This window comes from Ctenopharyngodon idella, chromosome 15 (assembly GCF_019924925.1).
Source record: "Ctenopharyngodon idella isolate HZGC_01 chromosome 15, HZGC01, whole genome shotgun sequence".
NCBI classification, from domain to species: Eukaryota; Metazoa; Chordata; class Actinopteri; order Cypriniformes; family Xenocyprididae; genus Ctenopharyngodon; species Ctenopharyngodon idella.
The window spans coordinates 1245240-1268209 of NC_067234.1; the positions used below are offsets into that span (position 1 = coordinate 1245240).

A 22970-nucleotide genomic window follows, 5' to 3' on the forward strand; every position below is an offset into this window, starting at 1 on the left:
AAAGCGACAGTACCTGTAATAAATCATGAATTAACATAGTTTGCATACCACATCACATTTGCTGTGCACCGACTAGGTTCACAAAACAATGTTTATGTTGGTAACAATGCCAAGTCTCTAAACCAGTTACTGCTTTGGTCTATTTGCCTATAAATATCCATATAAGCTGTTTACCTACTCATAAGACAAATTTTTCAAATATTTAACTTTATTTTGTTAGTTGGGAGAGTTTTGACATTTGCACCGATAAGGCGATCATCTGTAACCACACAGTGGTTCATCTATGCAGAATAGTGGAGCCAAAGCACAACTTAATTACCAAAACAGCCTGTAATTTTCTGTTTCAACCACTAGAGGCCTAAAAGTTACATAGTAGCTTTAAGCAATTTTAATAATCAAATCGTAGCAGACGACAGTGCTCTCCTGTGCACCATTGTGTATACAGGTTTGAATGATGGCGAGTAGGAATGACATGATGGTGAGTAAATGATGTCAGAAGTTTAATTTTTGGGTGAACTATCCCTTTAAACAAACTATTTTGTATTTACATTAAGACTTTATTTACAGTATAAGGGTGTGCAGTTTTTAAAAAAAAAATCCATTAGTGTGTTGCGCAAGACACTTCAACTTTATAGCATGTTTGTTGGATGACTAGTTCACCATCGTCACCCATTTCTGATTATTTTGTATATTTATGAAGCCATTTGTTCTTGTTGGTTGGTCATTAAGATGTTTGTGATTTGTAGACTCTACTATTTATGTGTGAACATTTGTTCAGAACTTCAGACCCGAGGACATTACAAAGGCATCCAGACAGTCAGGCTATGCAGAAAAATAAACTGCACTGACAGATATTAGGCTAGGTTTCACTCAGTTTTGTTTTACAAACAAGAAACTTTACAATATTTGGTTTGGGTCACAAAATGGCCAAATTCTCACAATTTTCAACACAGCTCCAAATGACTCACTAGATGTTGTTAAATATTGCATATGAATCACTGTCTTTGATGTCAACTTAGTCCTTTCAATGCTTTGCCTTTATATAACATCATAAATCCTGAGATGAAATTGCTGAACGATTCATCTCAACCTGATGTTAGCGTATCTTTTCTCTCATTGGTCAGTTGTCGTTACAGTCTAGACCAAGGTCATTAAAACCGTTTTTTTTTTTTTTTTTTTTAACTGAACTTTCTGTGGGCAGTGAGAGCGGTGATGACACTGTAATCCCATTGAAATCTGGCCTACAATCTCTACTGATGCGATTAAGATGTTTCTCAACTCTTTATGCGGTAGGCATTGCTTCTAAGCTACAATTAGGCTATGTTTCTGTGGGCCTATACATGACCCATACGTGGTCCTCCGGCAACATATTGCACTTTAATAAAGTCTTTGTGATGACAAACATGTTTTTTTAAGTTGAAGATTAGGGTCTTTCCACTTAAAGACAGAGGGTAAGCAGTTCAATGTGGACCTGTGATTAAGGAAAGCAGTCAGATTGTATTAGACTAATAGAAGTTGATTGAGGGCTAACTGCCATCCTGGCTGGTCTATCCAGTCAGTAGTAAGATTTCGTTTAGTTTGAAGGACGCTGTCATTCTGCTGCCACCGTTACGGGACTAAACCCGGCAATAAAGTATGTCAAAAGATGTGTACTGTGATTCTGTGCTTCCTTGTACGCCAACTTTGGAAATGTGTCATTTCTGTGTGGATTTCAAAGGAAACTTCATCACGTGAGTATCTTGTGGTGGTTTTCTGAGTTCCTAAAGGTGTAATTTTTTTTTTTATTGCAAACAACTGTTTGAGTGATACTGCTTTCTCTTTGTCATTACCTACATTTGTAGTTCAGCCTTACTAAATATTAAAGAGTTTGTGATTCAGTGGTGGGCTGCAGAGATACCTGTATTATTGTCTGTCTGGATGGATGACTGCCAGAATTAATCTCTTTATAAATGACCATGAGAGGATTATTCAGATTCAGACCCGTTTCATGTGGAGAGCAATAAATCACTTCAGCAAGCGATAGGAGTTTAGCATTGAACAGACCCAAATTATGAAATGCAAAGTCTACTAATGATGTGTAGGGGATTTCTTTAATCGAATGAACAACTTCTGGTTGGGGGGGAAGAATATCTTTCCAGATTGCCTGGTGTTAATTGTTGCTAGGGTCAATTACATTCTTTTTTCTTTTGTCCAGATCTATTGTTCATTACAATAAAAAAAATAAATAAATAAAAATAAATAAAAACGCTAAAAATGTAATTCAGTGTTATGCAGTGACTTGAATATACATCTTGTTTATTGAAAAATAATTTTGACTTGTAAAATTAATTTTACTTATTAATATTTGAAAGACTTTTGTCCCCCAAAACATAGGGATGCACAAAATATTTTGAATTTATAATTCATGTTAAGGTAAAAAGTATTTTTTTTTTAAATAATAATTTTCAAAAAAATTTTTTTGAAAATGACTAATATGTATACACTCTTTATACATTCATGGTGTTAAGGAAAATGTTTTATATTATTATATATTACTATAAATAATTATATATTATTTCTATTAAAAGTTTGTGGTCTGATTTTTGAAAGAAAGAAATACTTTTATTCAACAAGGACATATTAAAATGATCAAAAATGACAGTAAAGACTTTTACATTGTTAAAAAATATTTCCATTTCAAATAAATGCTGTTCTTTTATTTTCAAAAAATCCTGAAAAAAATCTATCACAGTTTTCTCAAATATTAAGCAGCACAACTGTTTTCACCATTGATAAGTAGGAATAGTTGTTGAGCAGCAAATCAGCATATTAGATTGATTTCTGAAGGATCATGTGACACTTAAGACTGGAGTAATGATGCTGAAAATTCAACTTTAGGAATAAACATTTTAAATTAAAATAGAAAACAGTTATTTTAAAGTGTAATAATATTTCACAGTATTACTGTTTTACTGTATTTTTGATCAAATAAATGCAGCCTTGGTGAGCATAAGAGACTTCTTTCAAAAACATTAAAAAAATCTTACCGACCCCAAATTTTCCTTTCTTTTATCTTGGACAGTCTGATTTGTCATTGACCTACTAATTCTAGGACAAGCAGTCATACTGTCAAGAGTTTTAATGCATTTATCTTGTAGATGCTCTTGAACATTTTGAAAGGAATTCCAACCTGCTAACAGTTTTTCCAGGTGTGTTTCTAAACCACACGAGTACTGTGAAGTTCAGATCGTTTCTTTTAATGATGTATGTCCTGTGATGTAGTGGAAACTTTGAAACAGCATCAAACACATCAGCAACAAGCTGCATGTTCTTTCTCTGTGGAAAATACATCCCCATGTACAAACGCTTGCTGTACTCTCAGCATGTTCACACAGTGTTCAAAAAACACAACTTGGAAAAAGGTGAAACTGTGCTTATGGAGGGATTAAGAGCTCTGACTCACAGTGGCCTTTCTCTGAGCCAACCTTCCCCCATACTGAGACGATGCGAGAAACATCCACAGGACCATGCAGTCACAGCCGCTTTATATATGTTGTTCAGCTCTAGTGCTGGATCGTTTACATCTGAGCAGGCTAATAGTAATTGAAGAACGTGCCTTTATGATTTACAATTTATCATTATGAGCAGAAGTTGTAGCGTCAAAGAGGTTAAAATGTACTTTTTAACATGTATGCAGCAATGTCACATGATGAATTCATACTTTGACTAAATTAGCACACACTAAGCCAGTCAACAGACTCATTTAAAGGAGCTGTAAGCAATAATAACTATTTTGCTAACCTACACCAGATTTGGCTAAAGAGTAGAGGTTTGGCTGCCTAGCATGGTTGAGATAGAACATGCGGGTAGATGCTGTAGCTACGCCATCTGGAGCCAAAAAGCATTTTTTTTTTCCGACTGACAGCTGTTTAAAAGTTGCCATGTGCTCTGACATTTTTTCAAAGCATTATATATATTCTAAACATTTCATGATATTATAGTAGATGTGACGGTGACAAAATTGCTAGTTTTCTCATTTTAACTTGGGATAGAAATAGAAGTGACTTATTGAGATGAATGGCAATGCTAACGTATGGCTGCATAGAAAGTAACATGAAAGTAAGGTTAATAATATAACTTAGATTACACATTTTTCAGTTTTACTCAAATTAGGGTGATGCAAAAATGAGTACACTCCACAACAAAAACTACTACATCTAGTACTTTGTATGGCCTCCATGATTTTTAATGACAGCACCAAGTCTTCTAGGCACAGAATGAACAAGTTGGCGACATTTTGCAACATCTGTCTTTTTCCATTCTTCAAGAATGGCCTCTTTTAGAGACTGGATGCTGGATGGAGAGCGATGCTCAACTTGTCTCTTCAGAATTCCCCATAGGTGTTCGATTGGGTTCAGATCAGGAGCCACTGAATCACTTTCACCCTGTTCTTCTTCAGAAATCCAACAGTGGCCTTAGATGTGTGTTTAGGATCATTGTCATGTTGGAAAAGTGCACGACAACCAAGGGCACGGAGTGATGGTAGCATCTTCTCTTTCAGTATAGAGCAGTACATCTGTGAATTCATGATGCCATCAATGAAATGCAGCTCCCCGACACCAGCAGCACTCATGCAGCCCCACATAAGGACACTGCCACCACCATGTTTCACTGTAGGCACCATGCATTTTTCTTTGTATTCCTCACCTTCGCGAAGCCATACAGTTTTGAAGCCATCAGTTCCAAAAACATTTATCTTGGTCTCATCACTCCCAGTAGTCTTCATCTTTGTCAGCATGGTCCCTGGCAAACTCTAGGCGGGCTTTTTTGTGCCTGGGCTTTAGGAGAGGCTTCTTTCGTGGACGGCACCCATGCATGCCATTCCTCTGCAGTGTACGCCGTATTGTGTCACGGGAAATAGTCACCCCAGTTTGGCTTTCTACTTCTTTAGATAACTGCAGTGAACTTGCATGTCGATTTTCTTCAACCCTTCTCATCAGAAGACGCTCCTGTCGAGGTGTTAACTTCCGTAGACGACCTGGACGTCTCTGTGAGATGGTTGCAGTTCCATCTTTTTTAAATTTTTGTACCACTTTTGCTACAGTATTTTGACTGATGAGTAAAGCTTTACTGATCTTCTTGTAACCTTTCATCACAGCATGAAATGGGAAGGGGTTTTAACACCCTTTTATAGTCAACTGTCTGCTAGACACCTGTGTAATGAATAATTAGACTCACCTGTGGTTGAATTCTTGTTAAATTAGACATTTGTAGTCTAAAATTTAGCTTTGCTCCAGAGACTTTCAGTGGGGTGTACTCATTTTTGCATCACCCTAATTTGAGTAAAACTGAAAATGTTGTTCTCTAAGTTATATTATTAAACTTACTTTCATGTTATAAGTTAAACAGATGTTATATAAAACTTAGTCTTGTCAACATTTTGGAAATTGTTTGTGTTCATTGTTACTTTTCAAAGTGGGTGTACTCATTTACGCTGAGCACTGTATATGGGAGTTTACAGCAGTGATGATAACTACATTCTATAGATAAACTCGCACACCCGTAAATTTTCGAGACTCCGCATTTTCGGCGAAGCCTGGATTGGACAGCTAGTTTTCTGTAATGTCATACAGTGCGAGAGAGCTGCTCTGCACTGAATGCCGGTTCAGTAATTTACAAAGGCGTGGATATAAACTGCATCTCATCTCAAAGTTTATTGTTGTAGCCCAGGGGTCTCTGGTTATATTAAATGTACAGCAGAGCAAAGACATTTATACAGGTTTGGAACAACCTGAGGGTTAGTAAATGATGACAGAATTTTCATTTTTGGGTGAACTATCCTGTTAAGGCGCCCTTGATGGTCCCCAAAATTATTTGGTTACCAACATTCTTCAAAATATCTGATTGTTTCAATCATAGTCAATAATGTCAGGCATTGTCATTTGACGTTAATTAACTCATGAAATTAATCAGATATATACACAACATTAACGTAATTTTAAAACTTACATCTGCACATAGTCAAAGTGATTCAACTGACAGTTTAACTTCAATTCTCTGGACCACATAACCAATAAAACCAATCAGACCTCAAGTTACAGCCCACAATGGTGCCCTAACCAATTAGAGTTTAAAGTTACACAATCATAATTTTCATGAACGATCATCACTGTCACTTGCGAGTACACAAGTACTAAATATCACATGCCCATTCCTACTAGTAACTTACAGCAACAAAGTTGCAGATAGTATAAACTGGGCTGAAGACGTCAGTGCACTTGCTCCATGAGGTCATGGAAGAGAGAATATCTGACACCGCGGTTCATGTTTATTGTTCCTGCCATGGATTTTTAATTGGACAGAGCTGAGAATCCATTGTGTATTCCATGACAGTGGTTTGCTCAACTGTGTTCCTCCACATTCAGGGAAGAATGTGGTGTTGTGCTGAATGCTCTAGTTTTTGTGTAAGAATGAATATTGAAGGTAAAGTTATGATGATGACTGTGGTTTTAGTGAATAGACTGGGTGAGGTCTGAATCCACAGCGCCTTTGTCCAGCTGGTCCACTTATTAAAAGAACAGCAGTATCAGGTTTTCTTCGAAAGATTTAGTTTATGAAAATTTAATACAGCTGATACTCGGTACCGGCCTCAGACCGGCTGCTGCTGTCTGCCGACACAAGCAGCTGGTTGAGGGGCTGTAATTAGATTAGAGAGGAGTGGGTGGCAGTGGCCAGACGAGCGTGCGTGAGTGTGTGTGTTTCTCTGCTGGTGTCAGAATCACGCACACAGCTGATGTCACGACTGGCTGGCTGAAATCCGGCACCCTGAGTTGTGCGGCCCATACCGCTGATGGAAGGTGTGTGATGCCATCAATTACTCTTGCTCTCTTCCTCTCTCCTTTATCACTTTTTGTCTTTCTTGCGATGCATATGGTGGCATTTGGGACATTGCTTTGTATTTATTATTTTCTATAAGCAAACAAAAACAAATAAAAAACACTTAGTGTTGACTTTATCAAAGTATTGACCAAAGACTGCATAAATGTCAGATACATATTTCAAGATCGATCTGCTCATCCCAATTTCATGTCATTTGATAATTAATGTGTATAAGTATACATTATATGTGCTCAGATAATTTTATGTGATGCAATGTGCACTAGTGTTTACATCTGAGACTCAATTTCTTTTTTTCTTTTTTTACCTGTCATATTGTTATGATTTCAGTGGGCTACTCTCTCCCTTTTGATATGTTGTGAGACATTTTGGGTAGCTGAGAGGGCGAAGCAGGGATCAGGAACACACTGAAGAGTTATTTTGCCTAATATTTTACTGCCAGGCGAATATTTCTCTAAGTAGAGTAAAATTTCAATGAAATTAATTCCCATTATTTGACCCAGCATTTCTCAGTAATTATGGAATAGAGCATGATTAAATACAGATTAGCTGGTTTATATGATGCATGACTCTGAGGAGCTTTTGTTTCTAGTAAACAGAGACCTAAGTGCCATTATTCATAAGAGGTTATTATGTACCACCCAAAATATCTTTCAGTGAGTTCTTGAAATCAGCCTGAATGGGCAAACACACTGTGGATTATACAGGCACACATGTGTCTCAGCGTGCACACGTCGCTGTTGCATCCGGATTGTTTTGTTTCTGTCGAGTCTCCAGCTGGTTTTCACGTGGCATGGCTATTTGATATTCCATCCATCATTGATTTATCACAGCTTTACATAATAGCAGCGCTGTCAATGCTAATACTTCATCAAAACTGAAATACAGTACATTTGACAAGCGTAATGTTCTCTTTGAAATCAGAGATTACTGTTTTTAGCTCTTTTTTCACTTTGCACAAGACTCAGCAAAAATTACTATTATTATTATATTTGTCATGGTGCTATAGCATATTAGCTGTCTACTAAAACTAAAGTATTGTAAATACATTTTTCATTAAATATTTATGTAATATATTTTCTTCTGGCATATTTAAAGGTGCAGTAAGTGGTATTTGAACTACGCTGTTGGACATTGTTGTTATTTGAAATCAACCCAAACAAACACACCCCTCTCTTCATTGCTCCGCCTCCAAAACTCACACTCCAATCCTAACCACCCTGCTCTGAGTCAGTCTCGAACCCCGGCCCAATCGCTGCTGGCATGCGAGGCGAGTGCACTACCAATGACGCTAAACACCTCATTCTCTAGCGGCCGTCAGTGCGCAGTGGTTTACCTGTACAACTCTCACTATCTGGCCACTGTTACACATGCAATGCGAGTGGATGTCTGTTTATCACAGCTGACGCACAACAAAATGCTTCACGAAAAATAAAGCGCAGTTCATGAATGAACGACAAGGAAGCACAAAAAATGAACATACAGTACACACGAGTAAATACAAAGTGTTTGTTGTTAGTCGCAAACAGCACAGCAGCTCCAGACAATCAAAACCCAGTGTACTCGCATGAGAAGCAGGATCAAAGCAGTTTTTTTAGGCCTTCCCTCTTAGCTCTCTCCAGCACTGGAAAGCTTTTCTAATATAAACCGGGTCCTAAAGCGCTTGCCCAGCCATAAACCTTCATTCCAGTGATATTCTTTTGAGCTCTTTTGTATTGTCCCATTTCTCGTTCTGCAGTTTTTTTTTTTCTTCTTATTTTTAAATCTCCCTCTTGCTCGTTCTCTCTTCTCGACCGTCATACGCCCCCTGATGCTGTTTGGTTAGACGTTTGTTGTTGGATTCGGCCCGACTAACTTTCAAACAGTGAATTTGAAATATCACCCTTTAAAAGTATACTCTAGTGGTTAGTCTAACAAAACCATGCATTTTGCTGAAGAACATTGTTTTGGTTGTGCTTTGGCTCTGCGTGACTGTGCGGATGAATATGGTTCTTTCTCATAACTAAAAAAAGTTTAAACTCCCTGGAGGTTTGAGATTTAGCGTGCTCCATATCAACATTTCTGACTCGTTGTGACAACTAACCTATGCTGCTTCCACACCATACATGCGTCAAAACAGCCGGAGCAACTTTTCTCTGTTTACGGATATAACAAGACATGCACGGGCGAGTAACATACACAATTTCCTGTGAAAACTATTCTATCACGTCTAAAAATATAAACACTTATTATAGGCTTGCCATAGTGAATCAGGGTAAGACAAGAACACATTTTAGAAGGAGGATTGATAATGTATTGCTCATTATTTAAATTTTGTTAATTTTAAACAAAAAAAAGTTACATAGGGTACCTTTTAATATACATTTTTCTTTTTTTTTTTTTACATGATTTTTTTTTTTAAATTTAATTTATAATTTTTTTGTGTGTGTGTGGTGGGAACAGACTGGGCTAGCAGAAGAAAAAAAAAAATGTTAAGCCCTTCCTGGATTTACCTTTAGTCTTCTATCTTTTGACAAATCTGAAAAAGATTATTTTTGTAGTGGTGACACGGGTGGTGTTATGTTCTTTTTTCTGAGTTACTGGAGCATTGAACAGCCCTTTAGCTGAGTTTCCTATGGAAAAGCTTGTGCTGTAGTCTGTGCCCTTGGCCTGTGCGTGAGAGATGAGTTGGGCCGGCTGAGCCTTGACAAAACCTTTAGAGATCGTGAGGCAGCAGACGGGCACTGCAGCACTCCTTACTCAGCACAATGTCCTCTCTCTGTCTCTCCTCCCACCCTCCCATGCATTCCAGCAACTGCTGCTGTTCTGATCCTTTCCCAGACTCCTGTGTGTCCAACCTAATAATGAGGAGACTGCACATCCTCGTTCTCTGTCTAAAACAAACAGCGGCTCAGCTCAAATTCCTTCACTGCCCTACTGACGTTCACATGTCAGTCTGATAACATTTTGTATTGATGGCCATTCATGATTTTGCATTTTTAAAGATGTGCGATGACCCAAACACTGGGAATGGCTCATCTCATATACTGTACACTGCTATTCAAACATTTGAAAATATTTTTAAAATGTTTAATGCTCACAAAGGCTGCATTTATTTGATCAAAAATACACTAAAATGTAATATTGTGAAATATTATTACAATTCAAAATAACTATTTTTCCATTTTAATATATTTTAAAATGTAATTAATTCCTGTGAAGGCAACGCTGAATTTACTCCAGCATCATTAGTGTCACATGATCCTTCAGAAATCATTCTAATATGCTGATTTGGTGCTCAAGAAACATTTCTTAAGTTGAAAGCAGCTGTGCTGCTTACTATTTTTGTTGAAACTGTGATATGTTTTTTTTTTTTTTTTTTTTTAAGATTCTTTAATAAATATAAAGTCTCTTTTTTTTTTTTTTTTTTTTTTCCTCCAAATTCGCCCATCATTGGCGTAAAGGTATTTGTCAGAAAGTTATTTTTCAACCTTGTGTACCAGAAGTGTGTTTGTGTGTGTGTGTGTGTGTGTGTGTGTGTGTATTCGTTGCCTCCCTCTCTGTATGAGCTCTCATTAAGCTGTTCTGGGTGCCGGCCCATAACTTGGCCTCTTTTTTCAAAGTGGACCTGCTATGGAAGGATGTTTTAGTGAAGAGACGCTCCTTGTTTCCAGCTTTTAACATACTAACAAACCTATTCATCTCCCTCCTTAAAGGAGGCCAGCCTCTCCCACACTGGCCTTGTTGGTAAACAAAAGATCCTGCGCAAAAGCCGCCACACCTCCAACCTGTTTGTCCCAATTGGGGCCTGTTCCTCAAAATAAACCTCAGTGTGTGGCAATGGGGAATGTTCCTTTAGTGGTTTGGGACTGTCCTGGTTTCCTGGAGAGCTTGAATTAAAGAGAGCCTCTGTAAGTAAGTCTTGTAGTATTTCTTTTTCCCAACTATCAGATGTTCCAAGAGAAGGCAGCATGGATTCCTTATGAATTGTTGAATGGTTCCTTTTATGTTTTCACCGGACCATTGGATGGACCTTTTTGTTTCCTTGTTAAAGTCACAACGGCCTCTGCAAGGTGGAGCTTTTGATTCTGTGTGGTCCTCCAGCTCCATTCAAACCATAACTTCCTCTCCTTTAGTGAAAGATCTTGTCTGATGTTCTCTGGATCTGTCTTCTAGATCAGTGGTTCTCAACTGGTAGGTCACAACCTAAAAATGGGTCTCAGGTTCTGGTATGATAAGTATTTTGTATATTTTTTGTAAATATAGCTAACCATACTATAGCATAGCAAATTTAACAGGTTTAAAAGGAAGGATAAACTACTTCCCATATATTTTGTTGAAATCAAACTAAAGTATTTTGCCACAAATTCATGTCAATATAAAAATAAACTTGTTATACTCAAACTATAAAAACTGACTGCCGAGAGCATGAAACCACAGGAACTTAATAGACATTTGGAACCAAAATTATAAATTAAACTATTATTATTGAAGCTCTTGTCATTAATAACTTTGTATTGTTGCGTCACAGTTTTGTTTACTTTTATATAATACTGTATTGGGTCACCACATGATGTCCAGAAGTAGAATCTGGTTATGAAGCAAAACCATTTGACAAGTCTCCCTGCTGTAGCATGTTTACTCATTAAAACTGGATCTTTGAGAGAGACTGATTCTGCTGCTGCTGGTGGCAGAAAGGCATGATGGCAGTGCCATCAAAGACAAGTAGCATCCAAGGTGAAGAGTTTGTCTGTGTGCATGAAAGAGACACACTGAACATAAATAGCACTTGCATTCAGCAGTATAATGTATTCTTGTGTCTGGCTGATGAGTGCTTCGCGGAGCTGTTGTTTAATGTCTAGAGTTTTAGTTTCCACTGACATCTACAGATCGTCTGTAGTTTCAGGGATGTTACTACGATCGTTTGTTAGATCTTTGTTCTCGTTTCGCACCATTTCATTCTCTGTTGTTTTTTAGTTTCACGCTGAAGTGGAATAGGAGTGTTGTAGTAAGTTAAGTTGACACTGTTGGCTGTAGATTTGGGAATTGACTCACCCACATGCTGTTGTATGTGATTCATGGCTCGGCACTCGTTTGGAATGATAATGCAGGCTTTGGTGTTTGCTCACAGATAAATGAAGCTGTGAAAGTCGGCGGTTGGCTCTGTGTGGAGTGCCGTCTGCACGGAATGCCAAATGACCACGTGAAAAGCGAAGGCTGTGCTTGAGTAGTATCTAAACCAGCTCTCAGCGGGATTTATGTTCTGCTACTAGAAGTTTCTAAAACATGGTCACCTCCGACCCTAGAATGCATGACTCAAAAAACCTATATACATGAATGCATAAATATGGTCAAAATGACTCCTGTTGGATTCGCTGGTTTTCTTCAATGAAGAAATGAAGGCATCCTGTTTTTATCTTAATTTTCAAAGAAAATATCAATTTTACTATACACAAATGTTTAAAGTCAGCATGAAATAATCATATTTTCTTCCCTATTGTGACATATATCCGAGTGAAAAATACAGGGCCTTGATTTTGTCCTTGGATCATTGGTGTTTGCTAATTGAATTTTTATTTATTTATTTTTTTTAAATAATGATTTGTGTGGATAAATCATTTATAATAAACACTGCAATATTCCATAAAAAAATTGTCCATTTTGATTTCATGGTGACTTTAAATGTTTCATTAATGTTAATTTGTAGTTCCCATGTACATAAAATAAAAAATGTGAATAAAACCTGTTTATTTAATAAAATAGATTTACATATTATTTTTAAAATTATTTAAATCTTATTATATAAATAATACATTTTAAAATAAATAAAATGTTTAAAATATTATATTTTATTTATTCAATTCTTTAAATAAACACACACACACACACACACACACACACACACACATATATATATATATATATATATATATATATATATATATATATATATATATATATATATATATATACTGTAAAACATTTTCAGCTGGTTAAACTTAGAAATGTAAGTTCACCTGCTGCCTTAAAAATGTGAGTTAACTCAACTTGAAGATAAGCTTTGTTTCAACTCACAAATAGTCAAGACAATGCATTACTTTAAGTTAAAATTTAAACTTAAATAATGCATTGTCTTGACTATTTGTGAGTTGAAACAAAGATTATCTTCAAGTTGAGTTAACTTATGTTTAGTTGAGTTAACTCACATTTTTAAGGCAGCAGGTGAACTTTCATTTCTAAGTTTAACCAGCTGAAAATGTTTTACAGTGGAAACAAACACATGAAATCTGATTTTTTTTTTTTTTTTTTTTTTTTTTTAATTCAAACCACATTTGGAATTGGTTTGTAATGTGAGTCCAATCAGATTTTTACAGATGCGCCTTAGTCTACTCGGATTTCAAATTGTATTTTGCGTCACTCTTCACGCGACACATTGATAACGGTCAAATGATCAAAGCCCATAAGCTTTGGAGTGATGAATTGCTGAAAGTATTCATATGGTTTTCAAATAGAATGTCCAAAGATTTCGGTCATGACTACAGCACGAAACATCACAATATATACCGGTTCTGCACCACGACCCGACAGGGTGCTTGTGTTTGGAGAGCGAGATGATGCACCTCCATATCTCCTGCATATGTTTTGAAAGCCTCATCACATACGTGGATATGAATCTGATTTGCCTGGAGTCTGAACATAGCCTTAGTTGTCTGATATCAACTTCTGACTTATTTCTACTGGGAAATGAGCATTGCAGAAGTTATAGTTGCCAAATATTTACATGGTTATCACTGAGGAGGAGTACCAAAACCAGGTGCACTTCCTTGCACAGTGCTAGTAGAGGTCTTGCATCGTACATCCTGTGAGACACCCAGTCCTGTCATGCATCTGGACCTGGACCAGTGAGGGTCTGATGAGAAATGGAAGGCAAATCTTCCATTTCACTCCCAGGAAACACATAGACCCATTGATTATCCTCTTAATTGTTTCTGTAAGCTTCTCAAAGTAGATGCCTTGTGTTCTGTTGATGGATCTGTGAGTCTCAGTGGTATAGTCTGCTCAAAGTGCGTGCAATGTGAGGAGGAACCAGCTGACTAAATGTGGGTTCTGCACCTTCATATCATTAATCACATGAACTGTGTTGTGTTGAATTTTCTAGGGAGGGATGACATGATGAATATGCCTGTTTGACATCTCATCTGTGTGTCTTGATGAGTCTGAGGGGGAAAAAATTGTGGACAAAAAATCAACTATTAATAAAGTGATTCTGAATTTCTAAATTTCTAAATCTGAGTTTTGCTGTCAGGTTGTGTTCTAGGCTAGCCATAACTCTGACTGAGGTGATAATGTGGTTACTGCTTCATTAAAGTGCCGAGCCCCGAATTTGTACCAGGATTTTCTCATTACTTAGATGTCCACGTCGGGAGGAGCTTCCCCATAAAATGACAAACTGTAGCCATGTGAGCCTGCGAAGCTCCAACATCTGCTGCTTTCTGTATAGTGTCATGATGATTCATTAACACAGTAAAAGGGATGGAACACTATGAGCTCAACATGCAAACACTCATCATCCACTCGCTGTATTTATGTGGCCCACTGCGAATGTCCTTACTATCGCAGTCTTAGCTGAGACCGGCATCTAGGCTGTGCTGCTCAACACTGCCAGATATAAAATTATCTTTAACCCCTCATAACACTCCTTTGGTCACCCTTCGGATTTTACCGATAACGATAACTAGGTTGGATCATGCAGTTTTTTCTTTAAATGGATACTGAATGAAAACAAACATAACACTTAAAACAGTGCTGCACTTTAATTAAAAAAAAAAAAAAAAAAAAAAAACAGTACTGAACCATGAATTATTATTTTAATAATCTAACATTTTTCTCATTGCAAGTGTTTTGGTAATAAAGCAATCAGAAATCCATTGAGTTTACTGTTCATTGATTTGTGATGGCAGCATCTTACCTGCTGTTTTCTCTTGCCCAGGCGTCACCCCAACTGATAACCTACAGCAGCTAGAGGACAAGGGCGGCTCGGACAGCAGCTCGGAGCCTGTTAAAACCTGAGCCACATAGAGGTTGGTTACTTCTTTGCTATTTAGTAAATGCTTTTTCATCCAGTAGAACTCATAGAGTACTAGTTGTAAAAACAATACTTTGAACAACACTAGCCAACCTACTGGCAATATACCAACAAACATTTCAAATGATATCCGCAGTGCTGGGGGCAGAGAAGTCTGTTTGCATTTCCAGGTCCTGCAAGTGTGTTGTGTTTGTTATTGTGTGTGTTAGCAGATGTTCCTTCACAGCAAAACAAGAGTTACCTGAGGGAGCAGCTTTTAGTGCAGGAAAAGTTTTTCCCATGTCATTTCCTCTTAAGCATATGGGTTGTACAAGCTGACATACTCCCTTTGATCATTTCCAATCCTTCAGATGTGCGTAACTCAGTATGTTCATCTGGGTAAACGCGATGATGAAGTCAAAGTGTTCCAGATTCACTAACAAGCCATTAAAATGTAATCGCATGATGTTTGGGATGCCATTTTTTTCATTGTCCACAATCAGAAAAAATATGTTACTTAATTTTTTGTTTTGTTTTTGTTTTGTTTGGATTTTGTACAATTGCAGGCTGATTGTTTCATGTTTTTAAGACCTGTGTCAAGCTAAACGTACCTTCTTTTTCTTTTCTAATCTGTTACTGTCAATCTTTTAGTTTTTGAATGCAAGAACATGTCCCTTGTGAACGACTTCTCACTGATTCTGTACTGCTTGTTCTCCGTAAGTGAGGCTCGGTGAGTCCAGTTTCCTGTTGTAACAGATGGTACTTGATTTGTTCATTTAAAAAACGTATTTTGTTCTTTCCGATAATTAAATTGACTACCCTAATAGTAATCCTTAGACTATAATACAATATCATGATGAACCATGTTAACACATGCGCTGAGACTGTAAAGTAATCCAATCCACAGCATCAGGATCAGCCAACTGAGGCCATCCTCAGTTCTCCATCACTACTGTCCTTCCACTGCTCCTTGAGTAGCACTAACGGGATTATTTCTTCTGCGTCCGGGAGGGATAAAGCATTGAGTGCACAAGAGTTTAGCGTCTTCTGTGAGGACATCATTTACTTTTTAATGGATGAGTCTGCTGTGGGTTCCTCATAGTTATTGTACAGTAAAACTGCATACATGCGCTCATCATTCATTCACTATTCTACGAGTGATCAAAGCCCATAAGCTTTGTGGTGATGAGGCAAGAGTAAGGTCATGAGTGGTGAGATCTGTCCCATGAGCTTTAGTACAGGATAATCTGGGTCATGGCTTTGCTCTCAATGAACCTCAGTCTGGGGTAATGTCCCTTGCATCCGTTTACACCAACTAGATTAACATTGTTCTCATTAACTTTAAGAATTAGTTAGGTATTGGTTGCTGCAAGAAACTCACACAACAAAGCTGTGCTAGAACATTCATATTCTCCCAGGACATGTTTCGGATTGTTTATACACCCTGCTTTTGAAATACTTTTAATACTTTCTGATAGAACAAACAGATTTGCAGTGGTCACTTTGTCGCATCCAGTGTGGACAGCTTCTAGCTGTTACGTTGCAACGCAGCAATGGTCGCGTCTGGTGTAGACATGGTGTTGCTCTTCTTCATGTGAACTTATGTAGCCAGGGTCCAAAATTAACACTCACAGAATGTCAAACGCTTCCCTGTTAGCATGGCCTTTGAAAATAGTTTAAAGGTTATTCCTAGAGTGTGTCCCAGAGGGAAGGGAGCACATTTAATTGTGCTAAAAGCCAAAGTTGCCCTCTAAAGAATACAGACAAATAAGCTTGTGCTTTGAAAAGCTCACCTGCAGTTATGCATGAGCCATAGAAGGCATATTCTGGTTATGTGCAGTTGTAATTTAGTGTTTTGTAGACCTTCTCAGAATAGATGCACTGTTGCTACCTGTGCCTGCCAGGTAGCCCTCGACAAATCACAGGACGTCCTGTGTTTGGTCTGGATGTCAGAATGATGCCTTTTAATAGGTTCCCTATTTACCTTAGGCTTTATTTTCAGAGCCTCTCCTCTATCACAAAGCACCTTTGATTTACTGCAGTGGCATTGAGATCACAAATATCCTTGAAATCGCTGTGGACCTTCCAGTGCCAGTATCACAAATAAAATTAAAGTGTCTAAGACAAATATGTCTTCTGTCTGGATATTTTGGCAGAGAAAATGTCAGATGGAGATGGTGAACTGAATGTGATGCCAGAGACTGATTTGTGTCCAGTAATATGTTTGCCACATATTGACATTTCTTCTGACTTTGAGTTTTTGTGATGTCTAGTAATATTTTCTTCTGCTCTCTAAAGTCATGATGGCTTTTGAATTTAAGCTTATATTTAATTTTTATGTGGATAGTAGACTAACCAGTAGACCAGGGGCGGTGAAACGTTGATCCTGGAGGGCCATTGTCCTGCAGAGTTTAGCTCCAACCCTGAAAAAAACACTCACCTGCCTGTAACTTTAGTAATCCTGAAGACCTTGATTAGCTTCAGGTGTGTTTAATTAGGGTTAGAGCTAAACTCTGAAGGACAATGGCCCTCTAGGATCAACGTTCCCCATCCCTGCAGTAGACTGTTCAGACCAGGAATGTTTCCTCCAAGGAGGCAAGGGAGGCAGTGCCTCCTCAAAAAATTGGATGAAAAAATAGTTTTTCACTAGTTTTTCTAAAGTAACACTGTCCAACAGCGACACCTGTGATGCAGGTAAAGTTACAGCAGGAGTCTTGCCTCCCCTGAGCTCATTGAGTTTTAACAAACCCTCTAAAGTGTGCAGGTGGGTTTGTTAGGGGGTAATTGAGAATGAATGGGGGAAAGTCATGTGAGAGGACGCAATGCCTCCATCGTGCTTTGATTGGTTATAATTGGTTTGTGCGGAAAATCCTCTTGTTTTCATGCGTGTTTGCGAATCGGTCTGAATAAAGAAAAATTATGGCATTAATGAAAAGAATAATTAAAAAGAAAGCAAGAAACTCAGCCTCTTAGACATCACCGCTTTGTCACGTCACATCAAACTTGAAATGGCCTGAAAACATGATGACTGTGGGGATTTAGTGAGCAATCAGCTTGGTGAAATTGAAATTAAAGGTACATCTTCGTATTTTTGACCAGTGTTTACCGAGCTTGATGACTTATAAAAATAAGTTGACTTAAAAAGAACAGCTGAACATCAGTTCACAAATAAAATATATTATTTAAATTCTTACTGCCTTTAGTTATTATTTTGGAATAGATAAATAGTAAAAATGAGATTTATAATTTGTTTTAATAAATAGAACATAAATTACATAGTTAAATCTTGGGACATGTGGTCTTCACCTCACAGCCGGTGGAAACAATCGGGATAGGACTCAGGAAGAAATCATGTTCATGGATGGGATTATTAACGTTATTGTGGTATGAAGCAGAGCAGGATCGAGTGTTGTGGGAGCTGAACGAGGCCGCTGGAGTGATTGCGCAACACGCCGCGAGCAGCGGAACTTTTATTATGCCACAGTCGCCGGCGCCGCTTCCGCTTTTCCGGTCATGAGTATGAGGTAACACAGCTCTGTTTAACATATTAGATACATTTGAGTGTGTTGAAAAGGATGTTATGACGTTACTCTGTGCGTTCGCTCGGCGGCTGCTGTGAGACACTTCTTTGAGACACACTGCAGTAAGCTAGATTGATATTAGAATATCATATTAAATGCTGGATGGCTTGTGTTGATAAATTGCATGCAATTAATTTTAAAACGTATTGTATGATGGAGAAAATTCTGTATTACTGTTACTAAAAATAAAGCTGCATCTGATTATGCTATGTTAGCTACTTCACAAAATAGTGTTTTTTTCTGAGGCATGGTAAAGCATGGTACTCGCAAAAAAATCAAGAAAATTAGATTTAAACAATAAGACTAAACGTGTTGAGCTATATAACAATAATTAGTTTTCTGTCTATAAATATATCAAAACAGGTGTTCCCTTGTCTATTCAAACATGTAATATATTAAAGCATCTTTGGTGTTTCCATGGTTTCTACGAAATAAAACCAGAAAACGAGGGTAACGCGAATATGACGCAATTGACAGGCGACTCCTCACACGTCCCGGGGCCTTGGTTAAAATTGCAATTGTCTCACGATTTACAAATAGTTGGAAACATTTGGGATATTGTAAGTACTCAAGTGAACAAAATATATAACACTGGCCTAGTGGTTTTTTGGTATTTCACCTTTAATGTAAAAATACAATTTTTTTTTTTTTTTTATTTGGTTTCTTTTTAATGTAATGTTTATTAAACCAGAAATATGTGACAAGATTGGGATATGAATTTACATTTAATATTATATAAACATTTAAAAAAACTGTGAGGACTTCGCCTCCTCATTTCAGAACACCACTGCATGCCACTGATTCAGACCAATGTGTTAAAAACTGCAGACAGGCTGAATGAAAATGCGAATTCACTCTTTAACAGTAACTGGCACAGAAAAGCAGAAATGCCCTGGTTACCCTGGTACACAAAGTGCTGCATATCTTTCCTTTTCTGAAACAGAATAAAGGAAGTCAAACAATAGTTACATGTTTCCAAATAGGCGTTTAGATTTTGTATTTGCTGTGATGTTTATCAAATAACACCAAATACACAAGAGAGCCGGTTCTGGATTCTTCCTCTGATTTTCACTGTTGCTTAGCAAAATCTGTTTGTGAGTGCCACCAATGTAGTTTTATATAACAGCAGCATCTCTGGGCATGTGACCAAAAGCGCAAATCTTACTGCAATGAAAAAAATTTGGTGTAGGATTTGGTGTAAAAATTGCTAGTAAATTTCACAAATAATTACAAAAAATGGTAAGTAACACACTGAATTAAATGTGAAATTTTGAAGTAGAAAGACTGAAATAGAATCTTTTTTTTTTTTTTTTTTTTTTTTTTTTAGTAAAACAGACTCAATATTTATATTATTTACAATGTCAAAAATCATTTTTTACAGTGTGATTAGCCAGTTTTTTTAAAAAAAAATTTATGCAGTGCGATCACAGACAGATTAGAAAACTTTCAGCAGCTTCCTGCCGTCTGCCGTAAGCCAGTTATTTAAGTTTTTAAATATGAATATTTTTCTTATACACAAACACATCACTTTGCTTCAGAAGGCCTTTATTAACCCCCCGGAGCCATGTGGTTATCTTTTATGATGGATGGTTGCACTGTTTTGGGCTTCAAAATCTCATCCTCTATTCACTTCCATAATAAAGCTTGGGAGAGCCAGAACATTATTTAATATAACTCCAATCATATTCGTCTGAAAGAAAAAAGTCATATACACCTAGGATGGCTTGAGGGTAAGTAAATCATGGGGTAATTTTCATTTTTGGGTGAACTATCCCTTTAACGTCGCTATTGTTTTTAAACTGTTAAATGCGTTATTGTTTCGTTAACTTTGAAATCCCCCCCTTTTGATTGACCGGATATAATCGTCCCTGATCATCGGCTGTTTTTAAACAATCGGCTGATGGCTGATAGAGAAAATAATTTCTTTTATCTGCCAATACCGATTATTGGTCAATACATCTTTGATAATGAGTGATGCTGTATAAACTGAATGAGTTGAATGGATGCCCTGTTCTATTTCTGACGTACTCTGTGCTTGTGCTACTTCCAATAACAGGACAAATGGATTTAGATCATTTGTTGTCATGTGTCCATTGTAGACAAGCTGCTACACAGCAGAACAGACACTATGTGGTACTGCAACTGGTCTTGTAGCTTCTATATATGATATTATTATGTAACAAGGGCTCAGGCACATTCACACACACACACCTGCTGTGGCGGTGGGCCCATGTCTGGATAAGTGACAGGAGGGGAGAGCCAATGAGCTGCTCTCCCCTGAGGGACGGGGCTCATCTGCTGGCTCCATGAGTCACTAGACCAGCCCACTGCTCACAGCATACAACCAGCTCTAATGTCACAGCCCCGTGCTGCCGCTGCTGCTGCTGCTGGTGTGAGCAGATAACAGATGGACACCAGAATCTGTTGCTTATATAGCAGTTCATCAACACACTGACACTCTCAATAAAACTGCTCATTCATTTTAGCTCTGTGCCATCATATCTAGCTGTGGTGTAATCTTACAAAACTTTTGTGAACGTATGGATATACAGTCGGGTCCAAAGGTCTTGCTTCCATTAAAGCTCAGTATATGTGCTTTTATTACACTGATAAGGGGTGTATATTTAAGAATTATTTATAAATAATAGTATTTTTATATATAAATAGGATTTTATTTATTATTTATAAATAATTGTAACAAATAATTTTATTTATTTTTAGATATGAAATATTTAGTAAGAAAATGTTTTGACACCACAGCCAAAGCAGGTTTTGTTGTGAAGCAGGATCATACTGTAGTTCTTCTCACCCTGAGAAATGTAACTAGAGGACGAGCCTTTAGGCAAATGTGATAAAAGGATTTTAGCTGAAATCCAGTCTTCTCTTTGTTGTATACACAATTTTGTAACCCAATACACCCAGTGGGACATTGCTGCTTAATATCATCTCAGAGTTTATAAACACAACAGACTTGTGAATCTCGTAATAACGTAACTTGCATCTATGAGCAGGACATTTTATATTGTTGTTTGAAGTAGCCATGTGACCTCAAAGCAGCAGGGTTTTTTTTTTTGTCAGTTTCTGTTTTAAACTGCCTGAGTAAAAACTGTTCGCGTGATCATCATGTGTTTGGAGTTAAAAGAAAAAAAATTGGACTCTCAGACAACAAGATGGTTTTAATGGCGGTGTTGCTACATTGCCAAACGGCTCAGCTGATGTGGCGTATTTTCTGTGATTTTATGACCTGAGGCGCACTGGAATGTGGCTTATGTGGTCATACAGTATAGCACTGATACAGCTGAGAGCACATTCCTAACATGGGAAATGTACTCGTTCATTCAGATGTGCTTTATGATCTGCTAGCTGAATGTAAGAAACAGTAAAGACCTCATGAAATAACAAGCAGTTTTCTGTCCTTCTGCTGAGTGCTGACACTACCCAGAAACCACTGATATTCAGGAGAGGGACTTTCTCATTCTAGAGAGTTTTTTGATTTGCACAAAAAATACTTTACGCCTCTAATTCATGTGAACAACAGATTTTTAAATCAACATTAATTTATAAATATGCTATTGTTCATTGTAAATTTGTATGTTTATAATAGATTTAATGTTCAAATATACTTAAAATGTTGACAATTTATTATTTATACGTAATGTAGCAATGAAGAAGCAATGTAATATTTATAAATGTATTATTGCTTATTTTTAATTCATAATGCCTAATGCATTAACTAATGTTAACAAATTGAATCTTATTGTAATGTGTTTACCACTAAAAGCCACAGAGTTCAATGTGGTCTTTTTCTTTCTGATAAACACTCTCGGAGATATTTTAATAAATATCCTGACGTATCCGAGCTTTATAATGGCAGTGAACGGGACCCATGAGTATGAGCTGCTGAAAGTGCTTCCATCAACATCAGAAACGTGTACTCCACACGGCTCTGGGGGGTTAATAAAGACCTTTTGAAGCGAAGCGATGCGTTTGTGTAAAAAAAATAACCATATTTAACAAGTTTTGAAGTAAAATATCTAGTTTCCGTCAGACCGCCTTGTGTAAAACTAAAAAAGAGTGTAAAACTCTTGCAGTTCAAAAAGCTTATGCTACATCCTACGCCTTCCCTATTTAACTTACGGAAAAAGTGTAACTGACGCGACACCAGTTTACACTTTCTTTGTAACTTTAATACGGAAGGCAGTCTGGCGGAAGCTAGATATTTTACACAAACGCATCGCTTCGCTTCAGAAGGGCTTTATTAACCCCCCGGAGCCGTGTGGAGTACACGTTTATGATGGATGGATGTGCATGGATGCACTTTCTTCAGCTCCTACTCGTGGGTACGGTTGGGTATCGAGAACTGGTTCCATTTTAGAACCGGTTCCAAATTTCAAAGAACCGGGTATTCGATACGATGCACGCATTTCGATTCTGTTTATCGATTCCTGACTTTTTTTCAGTCATTCTTG

At 37.4% G+C, this 22970-nt stretch overlaps 1 protein-coding gene across 1 annotated transcript in view; it reads left to right on the plus strand.

The window, feature by feature from the left end:
* LOC127496024 (protein FAM110B) overlaps positions 1-22970 on the plus strand; it is a 41694-nt gene that overhangs the window by 13268 nt on the left and 5456 nt on the right. Inside the window, exon 2 of the mRNA XM_051863559.1 lies at positions 14846-14936. The gene's annotated coding sequence lies outside the window, so the exon portion shown is untranslated. The remainder of the gene's footprint in view (positions 1-14845; positions 14937-22970) is intronic.